The sequence below is a fragment of the Pan troglodytes genome, chromosome 7, assembly GCF_028858775.2.
Source record: "Pan troglodytes isolate AG18354 chromosome 7, NHGRI_mPanTro3-v2.0_pri, whole genome shotgun sequence".
NCBI lineage: Eukaryota > Metazoa > Chordata > Mammalia > Primates > Hominidae > Pan > Pan troglodytes.
In genome coordinates this window covers 138,287,018-138,314,644 of record NC_072405.2, presented here as the reverse complement: position 1 = coordinate 138,314,644, position 27,627 = coordinate 138,287,018, and the positions used below count along the sequence as shown (strand labels likewise).

General features: G+C 45.5%; 1 protein-coding gene, 1 non-coding gene and 1 pseudogene across 2 annotated transcripts in view; 1 reads left to right on the top strand and 2 right to left on the bottom strand.

Moving 5' to 3' along the window:
• Window positions 1-27,627, bottom strand: part of LOC742042 (collagen alpha-1(VII) chain-like) — a 307,325-nt gene that overhangs the window by 67,365 nt on the left and 212,333 nt on the right. The window contains exons 8-9 of the mRNA XM_063816125.1: window positions 23,823-23,951; window positions 23,093-23,219 (exon numbers count right to left, since the gene is read on the bottom strand). The gene's annotated coding sequence lies outside the window, so the exon portion shown is untranslated. The remainder of the gene's footprint in view (window positions 1-23,092; window positions 23,220-23,822; window positions 23,952-27,627) is intronic.
• LOC112204339 (U4 spliceosomal RNA) lies at window positions 22,926-22,998 on the top strand (annotated as a pseudogene).
• On the bottom strand, window positions 24,586-24,643 carry MIR1206 (microRNA mir-1206). The gene has a single exon (NR_035578.1). It is a non-coding gene; the product is annotated as a microRNA mir-1206 (primary transcript).

The following is a 27,627-nucleotide window of genomic DNA, read 5'->3' as shown; positions in this document are numbered from 1 at the left end:
GGAGAAGCTTGTGGAAAGCCTGTGGCGATAGCAACCTGTGGAAAGGAGGTCACAATTTCTCTCTCCTAAAGCTTCTTTTCCTTCCAGTTTCCTTCCAAGCAACACTGTGAGGGAGAACTGGCTGCAAGAGTCACATAAGTCTGACTTGGGCACAGGTTTGGGTTCACACACAGACATACATACACACACACATGCACACACACATGGGAACCAGGCAGGTGACATTTCAATGCTGGCTGAGCCACTGCTCTGTTAGGCAACCTTGATAAAGCCCCCTGGTCCCACAGAGCCTCGGAGAATCATACCATTGATCTCCTTAAGTGGATTGTTGGGTATTCAGTCACTGCTAGGTGCCTGTTAGTATCTTCTTCTTTCTAACAATGCAAATAGTTTTAAGTAAGGATGACAGCAAAGCTCAGAGAAGCCTGAGGGACAGTTGAGATGACATCACCTGTGATCAAGTGCAAACAGGTCTTCACCCTACCTGCACCCTTACCTGAAGGGTGACTCTTCACCCTACCTGCACCCTCACCCTCCACCATGCACCTCTGCAGTGCCTTCCCACACCGACACTCAGTGTGGTGAGGTCACTCGCCTCAGCCAATGGAGTGCTAGCAAAAGAGAGGCCAGCAGAAGCTTGGAAAGGGCTAACTCACCTAGGAGTGGTCTTGTCTTGCTCTGTGCTTTTCACCATAAGAACGACATTCCCCCAGCTAGTCTGCTGGTTTCAGAAGGAGACGAAAGACACAGAGGGCAGAGTGGAGACACCCCAGCCACTCCAGCAAAATCACATCAGCCACCAGGCAGCCACACCCTAGACATGGAGGCAGTCCAGCCAAGATCAGCAGGGCTGCTTGGCCAATCTCCCCAGATATGTAGATAATAAATGCTTAATATTGAAAGCCACTGAGATTCTGCAGTTTGTTACTTGGCATTGCCATGGCAAAAATTAATTGACGCAATTATGGTACACCATGATGGAAATATAATATGCATCTCCCAGGGCTACTGATGAGATGAAATGAAATAAATGAAGGTCTTAACTCAATGAATGGTAGCTGTGATCCACCATCTCATAAGAGGGCTTGAGATCACCACTAAGCTGTCTGGAGAGGTCAACGGAACAGCCTAAGTTTCCTGTCCTGAGGGAACAACGAAGTTCATGAAGGAAGCAGGAGTGGGGCAACCTCCTCACCCTTCTTGCTATAGCTCCACAGGTTCCAGCAGCCCTGGGCCCACTCACACAGTCAGGATCCAGAGCTGTAGGCAGAGCAGCGTGGGCTGCGACCGTTTCTATACCCATGTCCTCCTCCTCAGCTCTGGGCCTCACAGACTCCACCGAATGACTGCTCGGGTCTTCAGCCATCTCTTAAGGCCCGGTTTCCTGGGATTTCAAAATGACTCCGCCTCCAAGGCTTGTTCTCAGGATCAACAATGAAAATGGATTTGAAATCCCAGCAAGAAGCAGATTGCTACACGAAACGAAGGGATGTGTTCCTCCTTCACCACTGCCATCGCTGTCATCGTCGTCATCATCATCATCATCATCATCATCATCATCATCACGTGGTTGTCCTATCATAATAATTAGGGGAACACAATATTCCAAAGGCTAGGGGGAAGAAATGGGGAGCAAGGTGGCTATAGACCAGTGTTTCACAACCAGAGTGCCAGGTTCAAACGCCGGATTGTCTTCTCATGTGCTGTGAGATCTTAAGAAAGTTACTTAACATCTCTAAGTTTCGATTTTCTCATTTATAAAATGAAGATAACAGTACTACCTACCTCTTAGTGTCATTATGAAGATTAAATGAATTAATATAAAAATCAGTTAAAATAGTGTTTGGCATATATGAAATGCTCAGAAAGTATTAGCTGCTACCGTTATTACTACTGTCACTGTTATCATTATCAGATGCACACACACAGAGTAGGCACTTTAACTTATCAACCTGTCTAATCCTCACAAAAACTCTAAGAGTTTGGACTCATCCAGTCAGTTTTACAAGGTGAAGAGCCTTGCTTAGCTTCCAGGTTAATGCTTTGTACGCAATACCAGGGGCCCTGGCAACGTGCAGGCAATCACCGGGCCCAGAAATGCTCCCCGTGCCTCCCTATGACCCCATACCTATGATCAGGAAACAGGCTGATGAGCTCCCTGGCAGTTTCCTGGGTCGTTTTCACTTTATTTGTGCTGCTTTCTGCAGCTTTTGTGTTCTACAATGCCCTTGGCTGGGCGAGCAGCCCCTGGGGCATCAAAGGCCCCGCTGGCAGCAAATACAAAGCCACAGCAGTGCCAAGGGTCCCTCCCCTGCCAGCCACCCGCCACCCGCCACGCAGCCCGGGAGATTCACAAGAAGGAGGTGCCCAGCCTCCTAACCACTCCAGGTGTTACTTAACCCTCAGCCTTGCGATCTGTCCCGGAACAGGCCAGGTGCGCCAACCCCAGTGTGACAGGCAGAGCTGATGTCCAAGTTGCTCCTGGACTGAGGACAGCAGGCAGATAGCTGTCAACACGATGGTTGGGAGAACTTTGGTGTGAAAGAGCTCAGAAAAGCTTCATAGGGAGGGCGCTGTCTTGAATCCAGAATGGAGAGATCCCTGTTTCCACAATTCAATAGTCATTTACTGAACACCTGCTCTAGGGCAGGCCTGGGACTGGGGCTGAGGGATTCAAAGACAATCTGACATGGTCCTGGACTTGAGGGGTACAGAAGCTAGTGAGGGGGCCAGGTGGAAAGACATGTTCCATGCTGAGATGAGCTTTGAGCAAGAAATGAGATAAAAAAGAAGACTGAACTTCCTGTGTCTATTCACTCAGTAACTATTAACAGAATGTCCACTTTGCGGCAGATGCTGGGGAGATGACAGTAAGTGAGGCACACAGTCCCTGTTCTTAAGAAACTTATGTTCTTGTTGACTCTGCCTTGGGGAACTCCAAAAGCCTTCCCAGAGAAGCTTCTGGATGTCAGCTGTGCCTCAAGTAGCATAATTTTAGGGAACTTATGTTGCATCTCAGCACTTCCAGGTCCTCAACTGTAAAATGGATATAACACATTTGTATTATAACATACCAGGTGGCCTTAAAATATTTTCCTGCAGAAAAATTCCCTAACAGAAAAAAAATTCAACTTACATTAAATGACAAAAGCTGGTTACAAAACCAGAGGAACCTATTCTTTACTTTTTCAAATATATGTATATGCAAGAATTTAATATGAAATGAAATATATATGAAAAGTATATAAAATGCATTATATATGTACATAATATAATAGGCATGCACTATTATGTCCATATAAACTATTATTACACATGGTTATAAACTAGCAATTCTAGTGTGTGTAGGGGTATGCATATGTGTGTGTACATGTGCACACATGAGTATATACGTTCGTAGGAAAAGAAGGTTTTTTTAATTTTTCTTTTTCTTAAGATGGCATCTCATTCTGTCACCCAAGCTGGAGTGCACTGACACAGTCACAACTCACTGCAGCCTCTAACTCCCAGGCTAAAGTGATCCTTCCTCTTCAGCCACCAAGTAGCTGAAACTGCAGGTGCCCACCACCATGTCCAGCTAATTTTTTTAAAAAAATTTTTATAAAGACAAGATGTCACTCTGTTGCTCAGGCTGGTCTCAAGCTGCTGGGCTCAAGCAATCCTCCCATCTCAACCTCCCAAAGTGCTGGGATTAGAGGCGCAAGCCACAGCACCCAGCAACAAGTGTTTTTTTGTTTGTTTGTTTTTGAGACAGAGTCTCCCTCTGTTGCCCAGGCTGGAGTGCAGTGGCGCGATCTCGGCTCACTGCAACCTCCACCTCCTGGGTTCAAGTGATTCTCCTGCCTCAGCCTCCCGAGTAGCTGGGACTACAGGTTAGCGCCACCACACTCAGCTAATTTTTGTATTTTTAGTAAAGACGGGGTTTCACCATGTTGGTCAGGCTGGTCTTGAACTCCTAACCTCATGATCCACCTGCTTCGGCCTCCCAAAGTGCTGGGATTACAGGTGTAAGCCACCGCACCCGACCGCAACAAGTATTTTTTAAGTTTTCTTTCACTTATCTAAATTTCTTAAATTGTGCAGTCAGCATGTACTACTTTTGAAATTTAGAAAATAGGAGGCCAGGCACAATGGCTCACACCTGTAATCCCAGCACATTGGGAGGATGAGGTAGGCAGGTTGCTTGAGCCCAGGAGTTCGAGACCAGCCTGGGCAACATAATGAGACCTCGTTTCCTGCAAAAAAAAAAAAGTCAAAAAATTAACTGAGGGTGGTGGTGTGCACCTGTGGTCCCAGCTACTTGGAAGGCTGAGGTAGGAGGATTGCTTGAGCTTGGGAAGCCAAGGCTGCAGTAAGCAGTGATAGAGCCACTGCACTCTACAAAAAATAAAATCAAATAAAAAATTAGCCAGCCATGGTGGTGGTGCTGTAGTCCCAAGAGCTGCTTGGGAGGCTAAGGTGGGAGGATTACCTGAGTCCAGGAGTTTGAGGCCAGCCTGGGCAACATAGTAAGACCCCATCTCTATAAAAAATAAAAAAATTAGCCAGGTGCAGTGGTATGTGCCTGTAGTCCCAACTACTTGGGAGGCTGAGGTGGGAGGATTGCTTGAGCCCAGGAGGTCAAGGCTGCAGTGAGCTGAGGTCACATCACTGCACTCCAGCCTGGGTGACAGAGCAAGACCCTGTCCCCAAAATAATAATAATAAACAACATTTAAAAATTTAAAAATAGGAACAGGAGACCCCTCTTTCACACGAGTCTTTTAGGCTCCGATGCTCCTCAGCTACTAGAATGATGATCCCCCACATATTAACAGTGCTCCCCACAACTCCTGTTGAAGACTTAGCTTGCAATGTGCTAACCTACAGTATTCATCACCCTTCACTGTGCCGGTGAACTGGGTGCTCTACGCTCCCCACTTACAGAAGAGAAAACTGAGGCATGAAGCAGATAGGTCCCTAGCTAGAGATGGCAGAGTGAGGCGCTCGACACTCATCTGAAGCCAAAGCCAGTGCTCCTACCCTTTGCCCAGTCCTGCCTCTCCTCAGAGAGCTCAGAACCCAGCCAGGCTATTCCTGCTGCCAGTTCTCCTTTGTGGAGACAGAGGCTGTGGGATGCACTGCCTGGGACAAACCAGAGGGCTTCACTATGGAGAACAGGGAGCCTGGGAAAGGACTCTGGGCTGTGGGAACAGCCCCAGCCTGCGGCCTTGGACACAATACCCATGCCAGCCGAGGAGAACGTCCAGGCATTTCTGTCCCCATGTGAATGGGCCTGGGAGCAGCCAGGTCCCAGGAGCCAGAAAGGCGGGAAGCAGCTGCCAGCGCGCCGGCACCAGCACCCTGCCTTGCGCGCTCGGGCCAGCTTGGTTGGCTGCCTGTCAAGGCTTCAAAGGAGTGTGCAATGCAGGCTGGGGGACCTGGCTGGACTGGTTGGCCTGAAACTGAGGTGGCTGAACAAAAGGAGGCCGTGTGGGCTGGTTTGGCGGGAGCCCGTGGCGGGACGGAGGGCAGGAAGCGGGAGACAGCAGTGGGAGGGCTGGGGAGAGATGCAAGGTGCACTTGGCACTGGGCAGCCTACGCCTGCAGGAGGGGACCAAATGCCAGCTGGGGGCCTCAGGTATGACCCACATACAAGGGAAACAGGCTCAGGGAAGGCTGTGCCTTGGCAGGAGATGGCCAGCAAAGTGCAAACTCTTGTGCTGGTTAAACTCCAAGGGATTAGGTGCAGCATCTGTGCATTCTGGGAAATTCATTGAGTCATTTCTCCATTCATCCAACAGTGGCTGAACACTCACCATGAGCCAGCACTCAGTAGTGCTGAGAACCTAGCTGGGGGCCAGAACACCAGGGCCCCTACCTTGGCCACCTTGCATGGTGCCACAGCCCAGGGAGGTAAGAACCCAGGGTCTCTTCAGGATGAAGAGAAGGCAGAGACTTGTCACATGGCACAGAGCATAGACACAATGCCTGGGCTCCCTGGTGATTCCATCACTGACTCTGGGACTCAAAGCCTATGGCTTCATCCCCTGAGCCTCAGTGCCCGTCATTCACTATATGCTCAGTAAGTGTTAGCCAGGCAGTCAAGCCCATCAGTGCATGGGTAGGAGTGGGTAAACCCAGGATATAGGATGCCTGTCCCCACCCAAGTTCCCTTCTGACTGCATCCTGCCCACTCCCAAGGGAATCACCACCTTGTGGATGAGAGGTTCCACTCTCCAGGGACCTCAAACAGTGAAGTCCTGAGCACAGAGCCTGGCACTCTAGGTGTCCAGCTAAGGGGAGCCACTGTTAGTGCTGCCGGGGAATACAACAGGGGGAGGAGGAGTCACTTGACTTCAGAGCCACACAGGCAGGGTTGGGACCCAGATCCAAGGGACTCGGAGCCTGGCTTTTTCCTCAACTTCAAGCCAGCACCAAAGAGAAGGTCACAACCTGACCCGTCTCTGAGATTCTTATGTAAGAACAGAGGGAGATCCACACATAAATGGAAGCAGAGGAACCATTTATGGTGTCTTGTAATCAACGGTCACAACAGATGACCCATTAGAGAACTCAAGAAGATCAAGGAAGGCAAAGAGAGGGGCTGGGAGATGGCAGACAAGAACGCCTCAGTGCACAGGCCTGGGAGTCAGGGGTCCCGGATTCTGCTCCAGACTCTGCCATCTCTTCTATGGAATGAGGCCGGTCACGTTCCCCAGAGAGCGTCTTCTCATTTGGTAAATGAGAGGGCAAGAGCAGAGGATCCACAAGGTCTTTCTTTGCACAGTACAGTTCTGTGCTTCCAGAGGGAGGGTAGGTGGGAGACTATAAGGAGAAGGCCAATATTTGAACTTTTCTGGCCTCTCGAACAGGATCAGCAGAGCTGGAACAGCTCTGGGTGCTGCCTGCCCTCCCAGGGGTCTAGCCAGCCTCCTCACCCTCCAGCCTGCCCTGGTGCAGCTGATCTCGGTCGTAAGCCAATGTGGCATGCAGAGAGACAGGTTGCAGAGATGGAGACAGAGGGATCTGGGCTCATTTTCTACCCACTGCTCGATGTGGGGCTTGGGGAAAGATATTTCTCCTCTGTGAGCCTCAGCTTCCTCGGTTGTAAATATGGATGAGAATAAAACCTGCTGCAAAAGGTTGTCAGAGAGATTAAATGAGAGCCCAAACAAAAAACAGAGCAGAGAAACATGAATTTCTCTCTCCCTACTCTCACTTTATTTGAGCACAAGCCCTTTGAATAAAAAAAAAATACAAATAAAAAAAAAAAAAGTCTTCTTAAATGTCCACAACTACAAAACAAGAGTGAATCAGAAAGAAGGCTGGGACTGGGCGCGGTGGCTCATGCCTGTAATCCCAGCACTTTGGGAGGCTGAGACAGGTGGATCACTTGAGGTCAGGAGTTTGAGACCAGCCTGGCCAACATGGTGAAACCTCATCTCTACTAAAATTGCAAAAATTAGCTGGGTGTGGTGGTGCACACCTGTAATCCCAGCTACTCTGGCAGGAGAATCACTTGAACCCTGGAGGCGGAGGTTGCAGTGAGCTGAGATCACAACATTGCACTCCAGCCTGGACAACAGAGCAAGAGTCTGTCTCAAAAGAAAAAAAAAAAAAGAAGGCTGGATTTTCATAAGGAAGATCTGGGCTCCAGTCTCTGCTCTGATACTTATTCTACATTAAGCCACTGGGGGAGCTACTCAAGCTCTCTTGGCCTCAGTTGCCTCACCTGTAAAATGGGGCTAAAAAGAATGCTCCATTCACAGGGTTTGGGAGACCTTAAGTGAGCTAATGTATGTGAAAATGCTTTGGAAATCAGGGAGCTTTCAACACGTTAATTATTGCAATGCTCTGACTTAGTAAGGCAGATCCTCTTGTAAGAAACAGCCTTGGAAATAGTCTCTCACATGGTTCCAACAGGAAGGGAGCTGTATTGAGATTCTGCACGAATTTAAATCTTCCCTAACATCTAATCAAAGGCAGGCAGTATGGCAAATTCTTTCAGATGTGGCCCAAATGGTCTGGGAATGGTGCAAGACTGGGCATTTGGAGAAGGGTGCCTGGGGTGAGCTGGACAGGAGACTCTCTCCCCTGAGGGCTGAAGGTGCCTGGTGCAGGGCTCTCAGGCGCCTTACCAGTGTTTGTTCTGTGCACATTGCGCAGGCCTCCTGCCTTCTCCTCTGGGTACATTAGGTGATGGTGGGATTATTACCTGCCTGACAGGTAGTTGAGAGACAGGGGTACAAAGAGGGCAAGAAACAGCTCCTCAGAGAAGCTGCTGGCCCAGCAGCTGGCCCCCGAGGCCCGGGACACCCAGGGTGCAATGACGGAAGGCATCCTGCTTCCGTACCCCGAACGGCTGAGCAAATACACAAGTGTGGCAGGTGCCTGGGGCTGCTAGCCAAGTAGGGCTCCTGCCTGGCCAGTGCCAGCCCAAACAGCTCCCTGGCACCGCTCCCACTCTCTGAGCTGGCAGGCAGAACGAAGGATAGGTAGATGCCGGGGCAGCCAGCATGAGGGGCTTCTCTCCTCAGATCCTTGGAGGTGTTGTCTAGAAATGGCATGTCTGGGGCTGGGCACAGTGGCTCACGCCTGTAATCCCAACACTTTGAGAGGCCAAGATGGGATCACTTGAGGCCAGGAGTTTAAGATCAGCCTGGTCAATATAGCGAGACCCCACCTCTATAAAAATAAATGAATGAATGAATGAATTGATTAGAGATGGCACACCTGCAGCTAGCCAGCCCTCGGGCCTCTTCCCAAAAGGCATCCTCCTCATGATGCTGACTTGCTTCCCTGAAGACAGCACAGGCGCATAGGAGCAGCTCAGGTGTTCCCTGGTGTGTCTTTTGTTGTTGTTGTTAAACCATAGTGCTTCTTTTAAGGTGCTCACGTGGAGGCCTAGAAACTGATAATGTCTCCATGGGAAACTTTTTTTTTTTTGAGACAGGGTCTTACTCTGTCACCCAAGCTGGAGTGCAGTGACACAATCATGGCTTGCTGCAGCCTGGACCTTCCTGGGCTCAGGTGATCCTCCCACCTTAGCCTCCTGAGCAGCTGGGACTACAGGCATGCACCACCATACTAGACTAATTTCCGTTTTTTTTTTTTTGTAGAAACGGGGTCTCACCATGTTGCCCAGGCCGATCTGGAATTCCTGGGCTCAAACCATCCACCTGCCTTGGCCTCCCAAATTGCTCCCCGAAATGCTGGGATTACAGGCATGAGCCACTATGCCAGCCCTCCACAAGCAACTTTTATCCAGGAATTTCAGTGACACCCACTGGCCCATGAGATCTCAATAAGTCACACCAAGGGCCCTGGAAGGGGTATCAGACAATCTGGTTACACTCACTGCCATGTAGCCTTGGGCAGGCCACTTCCATTCACAGGTGCAATTCCTTCATTGATAAACTGAGGAGCTTCACCTGGATGCCTGCTGTGGGCTCTGCAGATGGTGGTGGGGTGTAAGAGGCTGTCCTTTGCTGTGAGGTAGCTCTGGAACTAGAAGTTTGAGCTGTTACCTCCTTAGCTGTGTGCTCTCTGATCATCTATTTGATGTCTCTGAGCTGTTTTGTCCCCTTTAAAAATCAGGAGAGCAATTCCTCCACGCAGAATAGATAAGAACTGCCTGGCGTAGAGCAAATGCCCAAAATATGGGTACTGCTGTTTCTTTTGTTCACTCATACTGTGTTCTCAAACTGATACTGATGTCAAGCTGTTTTCCCCTTGAAGAATATTACAGGCTTGCCTTGAAGCCAGGGACCCAAATTACTCCGTAGATCAATCGACATCTCACGTAAAACTAGGAACCTAGCTACTTCACGTCTCTCTCTCTGAATGTCCAGCAAATGGCATTTCCACTCTTAAAGAATTTCAAGTGAGTGGCAGTGATTGCAGCCTACTAGAGATGTTCTGAATAGAGAAATCAGGTGCAAAAGAGTTACATAATTTATCCTTATAAGACCATTCAGTCATTCCAAAAGTAGTTGATGTATCAGGCAATGCATGTAGCACTAACCAACCCATGCCCTGGCAGGATTTGAATCCAATAGTTATTACTATTGTAATAGTACTAGTTATTACTGAGTTTCCCACTATATCTATTACCAAAACAATGGTGCACTTAGTGGCATAAGCACTAAGTGTCCATATATCTGCGTGGTCGAGTAGGTAGCTTTGGTGATCTTGGCTGGGCTCACATGGAGGTCTAGGAGTTGGCTGGCTGTCAACTGATCTAGGTTGGTGTCAACTGGGACCATTAGAGCACCTGAGTTATGTTCTATGTGTCATTCTTTCTTCTCCCGGAACCAGTGACTAGCCCTGAAATCTCTTTTCATGGTGATAAAAGAGATTCAACAGTGGAAATGGAAACGGTATTTCAAAGCTCAGCTTGCAGCCGGATACAGTGGCTCATGCCTATAATCCCAGGACTTTGGGAAGCCAAGGCAGGCAGATCACCTGAGGTCAGGAGTTTGAGATCAGCCTAGCCAACATGGTGAAACTCTGTCTCTACTAAAAATAACAAAAATTAGCCAGGTGTGGTGGTGCACTCCTGTAATCCCAGATACATGGGAGGCTGAGGCAAGAGAATTGCTTGAACCCAGGAGGTGGAGTTTGCAGTGAGCCAAGATCAGGCCACTGCACTCCAGCCTGGGCCACAGAGCGGGACTCTGTCTTAAAAAAAAAAAAAAAAAAAAAAAAAAATCTCAGCTTGTGTCATGCTTACTAACAGCTTATGAGACACAGTCAGTCCAGAATGAGATACAGGGAATGAGTGAAGAGTTAGGGCTATTCCTGTAATCAGTTCACCACATCATTTTATAGATGAAGAAGGGAGGATCCATATAATTATGCTACTTACGTAAAGTTACTGAGCTTAGTATCTGAGTCAGGATTTGAACTTGGGCTATTTCAACTGTACCAAGTTCCATGCTGCTGCCATCAGATATCATGGGTACAAAGGAGAGGCAGCAAGAACTTGGAAGGCCAAGAGTGAACCGGACACCAGATTTGGCCCTGCCAGGAATTCTTCAGTGCATCTTATGTGTGCAAGGCCTTTGTGAGTGCAGGGAAATGCCTTCTTGACCCAGGTGGAGATCTAGCACAAGCTCTGGCCAACAGAAGCTATCTATCCTCACCCTATACAGAATGAAAGCAAATAGCACTGAATTAAATAGCTGCAGTCAACCAGCAGCTTTATTTGGGAGAGTGGATATGAATTAAGCAGTTCCTCAGAGAAGAATGCAACTTTCCCTTTATTTCTAAGCCCCATAAATCCAGGGTAAAGGTCAAGCCAAGACTCCAAGTTAATTGATCCACTCCCACCCCGTCCCCACCTTAAAATGTCCTGGTTTTACTGGGGATAAGGAGAGCACATTGTAACCCACCTCCACACAAGGCCTGCAGCTCTGCTGGGTTGACATAGGAAACAAAAGGCCAAACAGGGTCCAGAGCTGACACCCAGCATCTGATTCAGTGGTTCTGGGCAGGAGCACAGAAGCTGACTTTTCTTTATTTTTGGGACAGAGTCTCGCTCTGTGGCCCAGGCTGGGGTGCAGTGGCATGATCTTGGCTCACTGCAACCTCTCCCTCTTGAGTTCAAGCGATTCTCATGCCTCAGCATCCCAAATAGCTGGGATTACAGGCATGTAATGCTTCCCTACCCCTGCACTCTCCCTCACTCCCAGCACCTCTGTAATGCCACAAACATACTGATGCATGCCATCTGAGCTCAGACGCTAATCAAGGATGAAGGAGAAAGGACACTGAAGACCTCCCTGCCATATTAGGCATATTGCCTGCAGTTGTTCATTAAAATAGCACATAAATGAGTATTTACTCGGTTCTTTTTGCACTATTTTAAGATGGATGTCTCCAAGGACTTGAAAAATCCCAGGAGTATTTTTAGCACACTCACCCTGCAACAGCATTTCTGTTTGTGGGGGCTGATTATACTGAGTATAAAGATGGCCCAGACAGGCCGGGCGCGGTTGCTCACGCCTGTAATCCCAGCACTTTGGGAGGCCGAGGAGGGCGGATCACGAAGTCAGGAGATCAAGACCATCCTGGCTAACATGGTGAAATCCTGTCTCTACTAAAAATACAAAAAATTAACCGGGCATGGTGGCGGGCGCCTGTGGTCCCAGCTACTCGGGAGGCTGAGGCAGGAGAATGGCGTGAACCCAGGAGGCGGAGCTTGCAGTGAGCCAAGATCGCGCCACCGTGCTCCAGCCTGAGCAACAGAGCTAGACTCCAACTCAAAAAAAAAAAAAAAAAAAAAAAAAGCACAAGTCCTGGGGAATCGGACTGGAGAGGCAATGCCCCTGTTCCCAGTAGAGATTGTGGATCCTAGGCTGGGGGATGTGCCCTGGATTCAGTAGAAACAGGAATCCCACAGGATGTCTGTAGCTAGGGAGCGATGGAAGCAAAGCCGCACTCCAGGAAGTTGCATCTGGAGGCAGTTTGAAGGATGGTTGGGCAGAGGGAGGGCCTGGAGTTGAAAAGACCCCTAAGGAAGCTACCAAAACATCCCAGGGGGTCTGAAATAGGAAGCCAAGGCCCACATTGCAGTGGTAAAAATCCACCAAGCGGTGACTATAGGCAGGTGGGGGAGATGAAGTGTTTGGAAGATGTTAGAACCTGCTCATTCAGGAGCAGCAGGGCAAGCTGAGCTGAGACACCTGAAAGTGAGCTACCGGGACTTGAAGGTCCCCTGTGAAAGTGCAAACACGCTCTGGAAAAAGCGGGGCCTGGGGCCTGCATTCCCAAACACTAGGATCCTATATTAATTTTCTACAGCCACTATAACAAATTACTACAAACTTAGTGGCTTAAAACAACACATATAATTACCTCAGTGCTCCTTACGTCAGAATGTGTGTTGGCTCAGCTGGTTTCCCTGCTCCTGGTTCATGAAGCTGAATTCAAGGTGACAGCGGACTGGGCTCCTATCAGGAGGTTCTGGAAGGATCCTCTTCCAAACTTATTCATGTTGCTGAATTCAGTTCCCTGCAGCTGTAGGCCGGCGGTCCCCATTTCTCTGTTGGCTGTTAGCTAGGGGCCACCGTTAGCAACCAGTCTCTCCCTCCAGTTCCTACAAGTGGGCCCCACATTTCAGAGCCAGCAGTGGCACATCAACTCCTTCTCACACTTACAATCTTTCATGGCATCTTCTTGATCACAGTCGGAGAAAACCTCTGCCTTTAAGGGCCCGTGTGATTGGATTGGACCCACCTGGATAACCAAGGCTACTCTCCCTATTACAAGTCAATTGATTAGTAACCTTAATTACATCTGCAAAGTCCCCTTTGCCATATAAAGTAACATATTCATTCATAGGCATAACATCAGAGATTAGGGCGTGGGCATCTTTAGAGGGCCATTCTGTTTACCAGAGCTTCTCTGCTTCTCCACAGGAAACAGGTTGAGACATCACACCATAAATCATAAGGGGTAGAGAGCCCTGCCACAGAAGGAGGCCTGGGTTCTAAGCATCATGGAGAAGAAGGACTTTACCCAGCCTCAGTGAGGGGTGGTGGAAAAGACGAAAATCAGGAAACATTTCCCAAAAGAAAAATGAGATTCTCTGATGGAACCTGGAATTGAGCAGAGCAAAGGGATGTGTTGCCAGCAGAGTTGATTAGGCTACAGGTCATTGGAAGAACATATTTAGAAGAAACCAAAGCTAGAGTGAACTCCAAGTAAACACCAAAGTTTACTTTTTTGTCCACTGCAAGTGCACAGCATTGCAGGAGCTAGCCTCCGAGTGCCAAGCTGCTGCCATTCCTGTCTCCTGGGGGGCCGATTCTGCCTTTCCAGAAGCAACACAGTGAGCCTTCATGGAAACCCCATCCCACAAGTGAGAGAAGCTAAGTGAATCTGCACATGCTGGTCTAGGAAGACATCCGTGATACCGTAAATAAAAATGGCGCACTTATCAATACCATTGCAAGTTTCCATTTCCTGCCTCCCTCAAAACGAAGTACAAAAAAGCAAACGTTGTGAGCATGTATGCACTTGCAAAAGCTGATTGTTAAATATTCAAGAAATTTGCGAACTCGTTTTTAAAGCTTTGGTTGCCTGAAATCGGCTGCGGTGGGATTTCACCATTGAAATTGACAAACCTACAATTCAGGGTTTTTGTTTCTCCTCTTGAGAAGTTTAACAGTGCACCACTACATTTGCATAAATTACCAAACTGACAACAGAGATTATCTCAAGAAGGGGCGGGATGGGTTTCAAGCTGGTGTTGGTTACTTTCCCGTCTTTCTATTATTAATTTTTAAAATTGGTGCAATTATAGCAATTTTTAACTTTTTCCATTATCTCCCAGATGTAAAAAATTAACATAAAACAAAACCACCAGGCTGTAATTCCTCATTTTCAGAGTTCTTTTCCTTGGAGGCAGCAGCAGCATCCTGGGCACCGTGGCTGCCTTCAGCTGGTCCAGACGCAGTGGCTCTGACGTTCTCTGGCAGGTGGGAAACGCTGCCTGATGGTCAGCGGCTGCTCATCGCTGATGCACTGCTAAGAACTGGGCAGCCCAGACCAGCTAGACAGCTGAGGTCTTTCCGGGAAGCTGGACACACCTCCCCAGGGAAGAGCCTTCCTTAGCTGCAGACTGAGCCACAGACCTCGCGGCTCATCTGCTGCAACCATTATGAATCATACTAGGATTATCAAGGAACAGTCTTCTCCAGGATCAGCCCTTTCCCTACCACTGTCGGATTCAGGGAATTTTAAGTGGTGGGGGGAGGAGGGAGGTAGCCGGTGTATTCCAGACAGCAACATTAACTGCCTGTCCTGAGGACGCAAGATTTTCTCATTTGTAAGGCTCTGCGTAACACACTCATCCTAGCACACAGGGCTTCAATGTCAGGATGCAGCCTCCTTCCCAGGAAGCTGGCTGGACACTAGGTCACAGACGAGCTGAAGCGCTCCCAAGAATACATCCCCTGTTTGACCCTGACATTCACTGCTACGGCCACCTGAAGACGAGACTTTCCATCTGGAACATTTCGGTACCTATCTCCCTGGCATTTCTCCAGTACTCTTTTCCTCTGTGATTGTTTAGCCCAATAAGCACACAGAATGGCATTACACATAGTGGTAAAGAAGCTGTTACATGTGGTGATGAAGATGTCATTACATGCAGCAATGAAGGGGGCTTCCAGGAGCCTAACAGAGGGGACAGAGGCACAAAGGGGCTGCTGCCCACTTCCTGGGGAGAGCATCTACCAATTTCCAGCCTGTGTCTGGCACAGAGCAGCTAATCATGACATGACTGCTGACCTGTGGGTGACTTTATGTGACCTTTTATAACATCTTTTTCTTTCCTTATCATATCATCATGCCATTTGAACAATTTGCATCCTGTCCCTTTTCCCCATAATGAAGTCATTTTTAACCCTTATTTTCATGTTTGCATGGCTGAAGAAAGAATTCTGTGCACGTGCTGGAGGGCCTTCCACCACTCCCCTCTCACAGGAGATTGAAGCTATTTTGGAGTTTTCATGGTTATAAACACACTGCAGCCAATATTTTTGTGCGTATTCGCAACAGGATTCGGAAAATGTTCTCTGAAATAAATCTACGTATTCGTAGATTATTACAAACTCCCAGGGTGCAGGAGGGTAAGATGTGCTGGTATTCCGTCTGATCCTGGTGAACACAGGAGCTGAATGTGACCTACAGCTGGGCCACATGTGGCATCACCCCCGACGCAAGGAGTGAGAGCCCCAGAGACCTCATCTGACATGTGGCAGGCTGTGATGGCTGCCGATATAAATGAGGCTGTGTGTGTCCAGGTCCTATTAATTCATGTTAAAAAAATTAAGGAGGGCTGGGCATGATGGCTCACGCCTATAATTCCAGCACTTTGGGAGGCCGAGGCAGGAGGATAACTTGAGCCCAGGAGTTTGAGACCAGCCCTGGCAACATAGCAAGATCCCTGTTTAAAAAAATTAAAAAAAAAAAAAAAAAAAAATAGCGCTTGGTGGCATGTACTTATAGTCCCAGCTGCTTGGGAGGCTGAGGTGGGAGGATCACTTGAACCTAGGAGGTTGAGGCTGCAGTGAGCTCACTGCACTCCAGCCTGGGCTACAGAGCAAGACTCTGTCTCAGAAACAAAACAAAATGAAAAAATTAAGGAGGCAGCTGGCCGTGTAGTTGTGTAGACAACACATTCTTCATGTCTCAGGAACTGGGCAGCAGAATTTTTGCTGTTGCAGGAATCTTCCCACCTGTTCTTCTGTGGTCATTTCTGCTCCATTCTCCATTGCCCTCTGGCACACTGAGAAAGCCCTTTGACATGGAGACATTCAGAGGCAAAGTTTGGAAAATAAGACTCTAGGACCTTCATACAAAGGCGAGAGAATTTAATTCAGGTTAGAAATGTCGGGATTTGAGGTCCACTGGATTTGGATAGCTGCCCATATGTCCCCCAACCTCTCTGAGTCTATGCATTTCCATCTATAAGCAGGTGGGGTGACGATGGCCAGATAATCTCCAAGAGCCCCTCTCTGATGTTCTACACCATCTTGGAAACTTTTCTTTTTCTTTTGAGACAGGGTCTTGCTGTGTTTCCCAGTTTTGTCTTGAACTCCTGGGCTCAAGCCATACTCTTACCTTGGCCTCCCAAAGTGCTGGGATTACAGGCATGAGCCACCATCTTGGAATCTAAGAGGATGGGAGCTGCTAACCCAGGAATGGCAGGGAACTCATCCTCATCCGGACTGAGACATCAGACCCTCCAAACTTCAAGTTTCCACAGCACTGAAGCTCTGATTAGGAAAAGAGCCAGGATAACCATGTCGTGTCACCTGGGTAGCTTATTCAATTGTGAGTGTTTAAAGAGCAGTACAGGCATGACTCATCTTCGTCTCCCTCACAGCACCAGTTGTGTGGTGAGCCTGTAGGAGAATTCGTGCTGTCTCCTTTGTAGTGAAAACAAAACCAAAGACAATCTATAAGATACCAGCAAGGGAGGAGTTAATGTAAATCATGATCCAGCTGTAAGCATTAGCCATTACATTCATGGTGGAGATCTATCCTTAATAACACAGAGAGATGTCTACCACATATTTCCAAAGGGATACATTAATTTCAGGACCACACGAATGGTCCTGTGAGGCCATGTGTACCTACAAACAATCCACAAATAAGTAAGGCCATAGTTGGTGACACATGTTATGCAAGGGTAGGTTCACAAACCCAACCTCACTTATTCTTGAGCAACACTAAGGTATTTATGGCAGAGAATGGTTACCATCCCCGCCCCTTTTTTTTTTTTTTTTTTTTTGAGACAGGGTCTTGGTCTGTTGCCCAGGCTGGAGTGCAATGGTGTGATCTTGGTTCACCGCAATCTCCACCTCCCAGATTCTGGTGATCCTCCTATTCAGTCTCTTAAGTAGCTGAGACCACAGGCATGTGCCACCACAAGTGGCTAATTTTTGTATTTTTTATAGAGACAGGGTTTCGCTATGTTGCCCAGGCTGATCTCCAACTCCTGAGATGAAGCAATCCTCCCACCTTGGCTTCCCAAAGACCATCCCCCTTCTAAAGCTCGTCTAGAACTTATCCCTGGCAAGTGAAATGATTGTAGCCTACTTCCAGAAGACGTGTTTAAGAAGTGGTGTGCCTTCTCTCCTGTCCTTCATCTCTGCCGCCAGTTGGAGTAACTTCAAGGTCCCAGGGATGGCAGAACAACTACATGGAAGAGACCTGGGTCTCTAGATCACAGAATGAAGAAAAGCCACCTAATGACCAGGAAAACCCTTCTCAAACTTTTTTTTTTTTTTTTTTTTTGAGACAAAGTCTTGCTCAGTCACCAGGCTGGAGTGCAGTGGCGTGATCTTGGCTCACTGCAACCTCCGCCTCCCAGGTTCAAGCGATTCTCCTGCCTCAGCCTCCCGAATAGCTGAATCTACAGGCGCATGCCACCACAGCCAGTTAATTTTGGTGTTTTTAGTGGAGACAGGGTTTCACCATGTTGGCCAGGATGGTCTCGATTTCTTGACCTCGTGATCTACCTCCTTGGCCTCCCAAAGTGCTGGGGTTACAGACGTGAGCCACTGCGCCCAGCTTCAAACTATTATCTGACTTAGAAAGAGGTGTCTTTGAGCTACTAAAATACTGAGGTTTATTTGTTATGTCATCTAGAATTACTCTAACTAAACAATCACTTCTCAGACAGGCACAGTGGCTCACACTTGTAATCCCAGCATTTTGGGAGGCCGAGATGGGCAGATCACATGAGGCCAGGAGTTTAAGACCAGCCTGGTCAACATAGTGAAAACCAGTCTCTACTAAAAATACAAAAATTAGCCTGATGCGTTGGTGCACGTCTGCAATCCCAGTTACTCAGGAGGCTGAGGCACGAGAATCGCTTGAACCCAGATACCAGAGGTTGCAGTTAGCTGAGATCGCACCACTGTGCTCCAGCCTGGGCAACAGAGTGAAACCCGGTCTCAAAAATAAATAAATAAATAAATAAATAAATAAATCTATTTCTCTTTTCTTTCTCTTAGGTGAGGAAACTGAGGCTCAACATGGTAAATTAAACTTGACAACTCACAAGGTGTGGATTCCCACTAGTTTCTTGGACAGTTTCTAAAGTCTATGATCTTTCCACAGCACCCAGCTTGTGGCATGCTAATTGCTTAAGTGCCCCTAGAGTCCAGATGAAGAAAGTTCAGGGCACAAGACTCTGAGAGTACAAAGCACTCCAGAAATAAGCCAGTTGCATTTGTCATTAGCTTTCCTGTCCACATTACCTTTTCTTAGTCAGGTTCAGTCCATCTAGAACTTCAATTTCAATGGAAACAGAGGAAACGAATGTGGTAGCAGACATCACTAAGCACTCTCAAAGCTTTCTTGTTACTTTGAAATGGTCTAAAAAGCCCATTCTTTCTACCCACTGGGTCCCCACCTTCCCCGCCAAGTCTGTGTTCTCTGTTCGGTTCATTATCAGCACCGCCCACGGCCAGACATGGCCAGGCGGCTTCACAGAAGCCAAAGAGCTTATCAGAAGTAAGTACTTTATTTGACAGTGAGGCCAGATGTGCAGAGAGAGGCATTTCAAGGCCTTCACTTCTCTTCTCATAATTAGTCAGCTTCTAGCAATGATGAGAGTCTGAAGATGTCGCAAAATAATGAATGACCTTCTCAAGCAGCTCCAATGAGGGAGCGTTGTTTCAGCACCCATCACAGGATTCTAGAATGTGAGCATTGAGGGAGACCCTCAAAATACTGGCTAACCCCCCTTGTAGAGATGAGGATAAATTCCCAGAGAAAAGCTATGTCGTCTGTCTGGCCACTCTCTGTGTATCCACTGTGCACCTGCCATGTGTCAGGCAGTGACCTAAACCCTGGGAGGGAATAAATGCAAAAAAGACACATTCCCTCACCTTGACAAAACAGAGCTTCGTGAGAGACACTGACCCATTTATCTCAGGCCCATACATGTTTATTGCAGGGCCTACTAACACTTGGGTCCCCACTGCTCACCAGAACAACAGCTATTACAGCAGCTACAATGGTCCAAACCTATCCTCATATACATGTCTATAGTTCCCAGAAATCTGTAAAGATTTCTGTAAAGGTCTTTTGTGACTCCAGGATTTAACACAGCATCTCAGGATGTGATGTTTAAGCTAAATTGAGTCAAAAAAATAACTTTTTGTTCATTTTGGTCCAGCGTGATTCATTCATTAATTCATTTGACGAGGCACATTTCCTAGCCCCAATGATTAGGACTTACTGTTGAGGGACAGAGACGTAATAATCACAGTAAGTCTCAGGACACTATATGTGGAAGGGAAAGAAAGAATGCAGGTGACACAACTAACTCTGTCAGGAGAGTCTTCCCCCACAGCAAGGTACGAATAAGGACTATTTGTTCCAGTCTCCGTAGCATCCTAGCCTATTTCCACTTCCTCTTGTCATCATCTGTCCTCCTCAAAGTTCAAATGGCTCAAGAGGCAGAGATTGCATCTCTCTTGTCCATTCCTCAGCATTCAGCAAGTGTTCAACAAACATTTGTGGAATGAATATATCAGGTTAGGGACACAAAAACACATTACAATTCCATAATAGAAATAGAAAGTGATGATATGCTTATACATAGGAAGAAGTGGCTAACTCTGCCAGGGGGGAAAAAAAAACAGGAAAAATATCTTACATACATTTATACACTCATACACATGCAGCTATTGCAATGATAACAACACCATTAAGCAAGACTTATTTGTGGAACCCTAACTATTCAACAGGCATAATCCCAAGAGTTAATGCTCACAACAGACTTATAAGGAAACTAGTATTATTATCCCCATGTTACAGAGGAGATGGAAACAGAGGCACAGGGAAGTGGGGGGTGGCCTTTCTGAGGTCACAGAGCTAGTAAAAACAAGAGTTGCAGTATAAATCCACATGGCACCCCCATAGACTATGACCTCAAATCAGGATGGCTTCAGGGAAGAAGGAATGAAATCATTTCTACAAAACCAAAAGCAATCGGCACAGAGCTAGCAGGCCCTAGGAACATAGCAGGCCCCTTCATGCCTCATTCCAATAACCCATGAACCTGAATGTGCAAACCTGCCCCACACCAACAAAAATTTGGTGATTCTCAGCCATCTAAAGAGATTTTTTAAAACACCAAAGCCCAGATCCCTCTCTAGATCAATTAAATCTTAATCTCTGGAGTACGGTGGGAGTGGGGTAGATATTAGTAGATTTTGCAAGCCCCTAGGTGACTATGGTATACAGCCAGGACTAGGAACTCCTAGAGTGACTTGTTTACAAGGTACAAAACAGGACTCTGGCAGGAGGAGCAGCCGAGAAATTGCTGAGGATCAGCAAGAGTGCAAGAAAGAATGAGTTGACTGTTTGACTACTGTTTCCCTAGATTAATTATTCATGTGACTCGAAACAGGGTCTCCATCAACTCTGCAAGAACTCCTTGCACACCCAACAGGGCCAACGTTGGCTCACATTCATTTGAAGAGGGTGCCCAACTGTCTGCAACCCTAATGCCCTGCCCAAGAGGAGTTGAAGACCTTGCTAAACTCACTCAACTCTTGAAGCCTCCATTTTCTCATTTGCAAAATGAGAACAATAAAAGCTGGTTCTAAGGGCATTTGTGAGCATTAAAGGGGATATTGATGTTGACGAATTTACCAAAATGCAAAACAAACAGAAAAGCATCAGCCTCAGAGAAAATATTATTTCCACCTTGGAAAAGACTGAGTAGAGTAAAGAGTACAGTAGAGACCCAGGTCCAAGCCTGGCTTGGCCTTTCCTAGCAAGTCTAGAAATGACTCTGCCCATGTATTCCTCTTCTGCCAACCAAGGTACCACAATAGCTCCTTCATGCATCCCCCTCATTCAGCAAATGTGTATTGAATGTCAACTCTAATGTTTTGATATAAATCATGGGAGCTAATGTACTCACAAAAATGCTTTGGAAATTTTAATGTGCTCCACAAATAAGAGGGAATCGTTTCTGTTTGTAATGATTCACTGTAAGCTCACAAGTCCCAAAGTCTAAGGGACCTTATGGGGTCACATCACAGTGCAATGCTTGGATCCTTTCAGCCCCACCCCCTCTCAGTAGTAATACAGTCCCTGTGTGGATATCTCCAGTGATGAGATCCCAACCACTGTCAGAGACAGAGCATTCTCTCAGGTTCCTTTTCCTTTTATGAAGTTGCTTTCTGTTTGCCTACTGTTTCTACCTTTCCATTTTGGTTCTGATCTTTGGGGCCACAAGAAGTATATTTGACCTCTTCTCAGCCTTTCACTAATTGAATATCAGCACCATCAAGGTCCAGTCTCTACCTCCTAACTCCTCTCCACATCTTCTCTCTGTGAAGCTAAGACGGCCCTAGTTTCCTTGTATTTCTCCATTTGGAAGGCTATAATAGACTGCACCAGACTGGGTGGCTTAAATAACAGAAAATTCATTTTCTTACAGTTCTGAAGACTACAAGTGCAAGATCAAGGTGCTAGTATGGTCTGTTCTGATGAGGGCCCTCTCCTTGCATTGTGGATGGCTCCCTTCTCATTGTGTCCTCACGTAGCAGAGAGAGAAGAGAGACAGTAAGCTCTCTGAGGTCTCTTATTTTGAGGGCACTAATTTCATCACGAGGGCCCCACCCTCATAATCTCATTTAACCTGAATTATCTCCAAAAGGTCCACTTCTTAATACTGAGTACATGGGGGTAGGTTTCATCATATACGTTTGGGAGGAGGAAAACAGTTCAGTCCATAACACTCCCTCACAAAAGATTATCTTGCTAAACAGAAGCAAATCTGATTGAGACATTGACTAAGTACCCGCCATGCCTACAAAACATGACTCGTATACGCTGAAGAAATCAATTTGATTGCCCTACCATCAAGACACATATAGTCTAAAGATTGTTGCCATCTACATTTTAGAGGTCCCCGCACCTTAAGACAGAATGAGCCAGAGGCCTGGGTAAATTTGGAATTTACAAATAGAGTCAAAGAAGTCAAGGCAAGAGAAAAACATAGCCCCACCCTTTCATTAGATTTTATTCTAGAGATTAAGACTCCTAAACCAAAATCACAAAATCTCAACCCATTCACTGTTGACTGATTGCCTTCTTTGGATCATGCTGCAGAAATCACAGCAGCAATAAACATGGCAGGCAAATGTGTCAACCCTTGGGGAACTTTAACTTGTTTTCTGCTGTTGTAGTGAGATCAAGTGTGTGTGATTCTACGAGACGGGACATGTGAAACTTCCCTGTACCCCTCAAGCCCAGCACAGAGCCTCATCCAGAGTAGATGCTCAATGATGACACCTTATAAAACAACAAATAATAGCCAAGACCTCTCCTAAGTCTGCGGAGGGGTAGCCACATGGCTTCTTAAAAGTCAGAGGCCATTTGCTATTAAAGAAAGCCATGAGCTTTGCGCAGTGGCAGTATCGTAGCCAATGAGGTTTCTCTGAGGTGCGATTATTGCTAATAGAAAGCCATGGATGGTCCTGGAGACCAGAGCCATCAAAACCCTTGTTCTTGTGCGGAAAAGAAGGCAAACCAGGGACCGAACTTGGATTTTGAAGATGACTCACCACCAAAATCCCAGGTCTTGATGACAGGTTAAATCTTGTAAAACTTTAATTTGGCGAAGAAGTTGGCTGCTGTATTACTCTGTCACATGTCTTGGGAGAGGTCCAGTTTCTGTCACCCTAGCATTAACTGAAAAGCGGGATGAAATATGAAGACATTTTGCAGTTTATAAGAGAAAAGCACCAGGGAGTTTTAACAATTTGGAGAAGTATCATCCTAAAATTGGACTCTAATGGGCACTGAAACCATTGCTGCACTCAGTAAAACTGGGTTGCCTAAAGCTACTGCCATGGAGAATCTAAAACAAGACATAGTTTAAGAGGCACGAATCAGTCACATAGAGGCTTGATGCACAATATGTCCAATGAAGCTTCCACCGGAGAACTGAAAAGCAGTATCTCAGCAGAATTGCAACTTCTGATTTTAGGTTCTTGTCAATCTATTCTAACTCTTAGCAAAAGATTCTTACTGTTCAGCCTCAGAAACACTTTTATCTTAGTTGACTTTCCTGAAATCATGCTGTATTGAGCTACGATTCTTACTCAAATGTAGTTCCTATGTCAGAATCTCATCAATGAGAAATTTCGCAAGATTGCGTGCCAAAATATCCAGTACCACACTTGCATATTTTTACTTCAAACAGAATTAACATTGCATCTTAGACACAGCGTGGTTTACCCTGCTAGTCATCTCAAACACTGAAGACGGTGACTGTACTACATGACTATTTACCTGCTCAGCTCAGGTTCCCATTGTTCACATTCACATCAAGACAGATCAGCACTGGCACAACCACTGCTTTTATTGGGTATATCAAGTGTTAACAGATCCTTCAATGTGTTTCTGAAAATCTCTGTTGGCCTATGGTAAAGAAAAATAAAATCTATTTTGAAAACTCACAGAGCTGTAGTTAAAGGTTCATTTAATACCATCTATATGTCTTTAATGTCTTTAGACAGAAAAAAAAAAAAGCTTTACAGTTCAATTAATGTTTCCCCTTTGGGTGCAATTTAACAGAAAGGGCTTCAGAAAAAGAATGAAAGAGGGCTATTAAACACATTTCTTATATAAAGATACTTGTTCTTATGCAGGACATATAGAATAGGCCTTTTTTGTAGCAAATATTTTAAACAAGAGATATTTTGTTATGTGATGCTTTTTTAGCTGCAGCTAAAACAATTTTTAGTCGTGGAAATTCTGAAAAGCTTGTCATTTCTTTTATTATACTTACTAGAATATGATTACTTTTGTTGAAGGACAATATTTTCCCCTCTTTTCCTTACCCTGTGGCCCCCAAAAATGTTTCTGCTAATGATATAAGCAGATTTCTAATACTTTATCTGCTTTTAATCTATGAAAATTAATATTTGGATATTTCATAATTATCTTGATTATGTCACTTGATAAAATAGTGATATGTATTAATGTTAGTTCAACCATATATTTATACTGCCTGGGAATAGGTGGCTGCAATTGTGTGGCGAGCATAATTTGGCAGCGTTCACTAGCTTGCAAAAACCTACTGCAAGAGCTTAAACATCTACATGAACACTGATATGAAAAAAGCATGTAAGCCTGACCATAGCTTCTAGTTCCTAGATGGACCTGGCTGTGTTTTTCAGGCCCCAACCTGCAGGGAGCCCCTTCAATCTCATCAGCTGAGTGGGCAGAATAAAGACATCATGCCTGCACATGCTCAGCATTGTGCCCAGCATGGTCAGGGATTGATAAAAACACTTGTGTATTCTCTTTTTATTATCATCACCACCATTATAATCATTACTGAGAGATGCATCCGTAGAGACATCATGTCAGAGAGAAGCAGAGGAACCCAGAAGGCAGCAATGAAACTAACATTTAGAAGCAACACAGGTGATGGGGCAGCCCAGAAAGCTGAAGACAGAAACCATTTCGGAGAATTAGCTGCAAAAGAAGTAGGGAACAGGCATGAGAAGGGGACAGTTCTTTCTGGAGCTAACTCAGTGAACACGCCAGAGCCTGTGGGAGCATACATTTTTGCATCAGTTTCCTCATTGATAAATTGGAAGAAAGGTACATGGTAGAGAATGTTACATTAGTCGATATTTGTAACAAGTCAGGGCACATAACAGGCCCTCACTCAAGAGAAGACACTTTTGTTCTCACATCTCCCTTCTTAAATTAAGGAGCATCTGCCCTGTATACAATCCTGCACAAAAATAAATCCACGTAAACAAAATTTCACAGTAACTATAAAAGCCTAATGATCATTAAAAATTCCTGGGAGAAACAGATGACCATTCACTAATTAATCGAGTTTAGATAAATCAAGCACCACTTAAAGAATCATTACTCCTTAAAGAGGTAAATGCAACGATTGTCACATGGCCAATTTCTAATTTTTCATTTCTCTGGGGAGACCAAAATGATACAATCTTAGTAATAAATTTCTCCCTAAAGTTTCTGAGGACAAACAATTTCCAGCCTCCTCAGACAAAGGTAAGATGAGTCAACTAGCATTACTGTCAACAAGTATGAAATGTAGGCCACCTTTGTGTCTACAACTAACATACTTTGTTAAGGATCAGATGTAGGACAGTGGTTTGTGGAGTGAAAATTAGGTGGGTGTCCACTGGGCAAGACATTGCACAGCACTGCCTGTGCTGGAAAATGCAAAAGAGAATAAGCTGGATGGGAAGACATCAAACCTAAACCTACACGTGTAGAATCACACTCATGCATACAACCCACATTCTTACTGTTTTCCCATTATCAGGAGACATCAAAAAGTCAAAGTTGTCTCATACCTTCCAAACACATTTCCCAGAAATGTATGTTAACAGGAAGTACATACCCTTCACAGAATTTCTCCCATGTGTAGATAAATATGTATGTGCACTATATTGTTCTGTCTTGCTCCTACAAAAATGGGCCAATTCTATACAAATGGTACTACAACTTATCTTTTCCAATTGATTGTGGACACCATCCCATATTAGTACATATAAATCTATCTCATGGTTTGTATTTAGGTTTTTTTTTTTTTTTTAGTTTTTATTTTAAAATAATTTCAGATGTACAAAGTAAGAGTTTAAAAAACTGAGAAATTCCATTTAGCCTTGCAACTTCTCAATTTTGACATCTTATATACACAGTACAATTATTTAACTGTGTCAGGAAATTAACTTTAGTACAATACTATTGCCCAATCTAGCAACTTAATACAATACTATTGCTTAGTTGCTCAATCTAGAGACGATATTCAAATTTCATCAGTAACACTTTTTTCCAATGCAGAACGCAGCCCGCAGTCGTGCGTTGCAGTTACAGTTGGAGCGTGTCCCTTCGTCTCTTTTAATCTGAACTCATTCCTCAGTCATTCTTTGTCTTTCATTTTTAAAGAGTGCTGATCAGTTGTTTACTAGAATGTCACTCCATTTGTGTTTGCCTGATATTTCCTCCTTGTTAAATTCAGGTTATAGTTCTGTCAAGGATAGCACAGCAGCAATGGCTGATTCCAGGGCTGGAGCAGGCAAAGTGTACACTAAGCCTAGAATATCTTGTGGGGCCAAAAGGTAAGGCAGTGCTCCAAAAACAACAGTAAAATGGCAAAAATACATAGACCCCAACTTGAAGGGCATCCCAAGGTAAAATCTAGAAAACTCTGAGCACAAAATGTATTATAGTCATGGGTTATAACCAATATAATGAGAATCCATGAGTCCATACTGATTTAAAAAAAAAATTGCATTTTTTCAATATAAAAGAAAATATCTTCCTTATAGTAAAATTTTAATTGACAAATGTAGAAGTAATGATGGAAGTAGAAAATCACTGTTTGGCACACACTGTAGTAATAACTGTTTCAGACAAGAATTATCCACGAATGCTAAAATTAGTTTGGTGAAAGTATGATGAGAAACAAGATACTTACATAGGTCCAAAGCATCTCCTGACAAGATACTTATTCACTACACATAAAAAAAAATAGAAACTTTACAGTAGAGAAATCTGGCAGACATCACCTTAATCAAGTGATGGAAGTAAACATCATTAGTAATGTGACAAACCAACACCAGGTGCCTCCTGATCTGAGGCACTGAGAAGGACACAGCATCTCATTCTTTATAGTGGCAGCTGAGCATTGTACTGTTGACCAGCTAGGCTGTCTTCAAGGTTCTGATACATTACTAATGCTGTTGAATAAATATCTTTTGAAACTTCCCTCACTATTTCTAGGGTACAGACTCCAAGAAGTGGGATTTCTGGGCCAAAGGGTGCATATACTCTAAACTTGGAGAAGTCCTGCCCAAATTTCCCTTATCTTTTTATTTTTATTATTATGATTATGATTATTATTATTATTTTTTGAGACAAGGTCTCACTGTGTCACTGAGGCTGGAGTGCAGTGGCGCAATCTCAGCTCACTGCAACCTCTGCCTCCGAGGTTCAAGTGATTCTCCTTCTTCAGCCCCCTGAGTAGCTGGGACTACAGGCGCGCACTACCACATCTGGCTAATTTTTGTATTTTTGGTAGAGACGGGGTTTCACCTTGTTG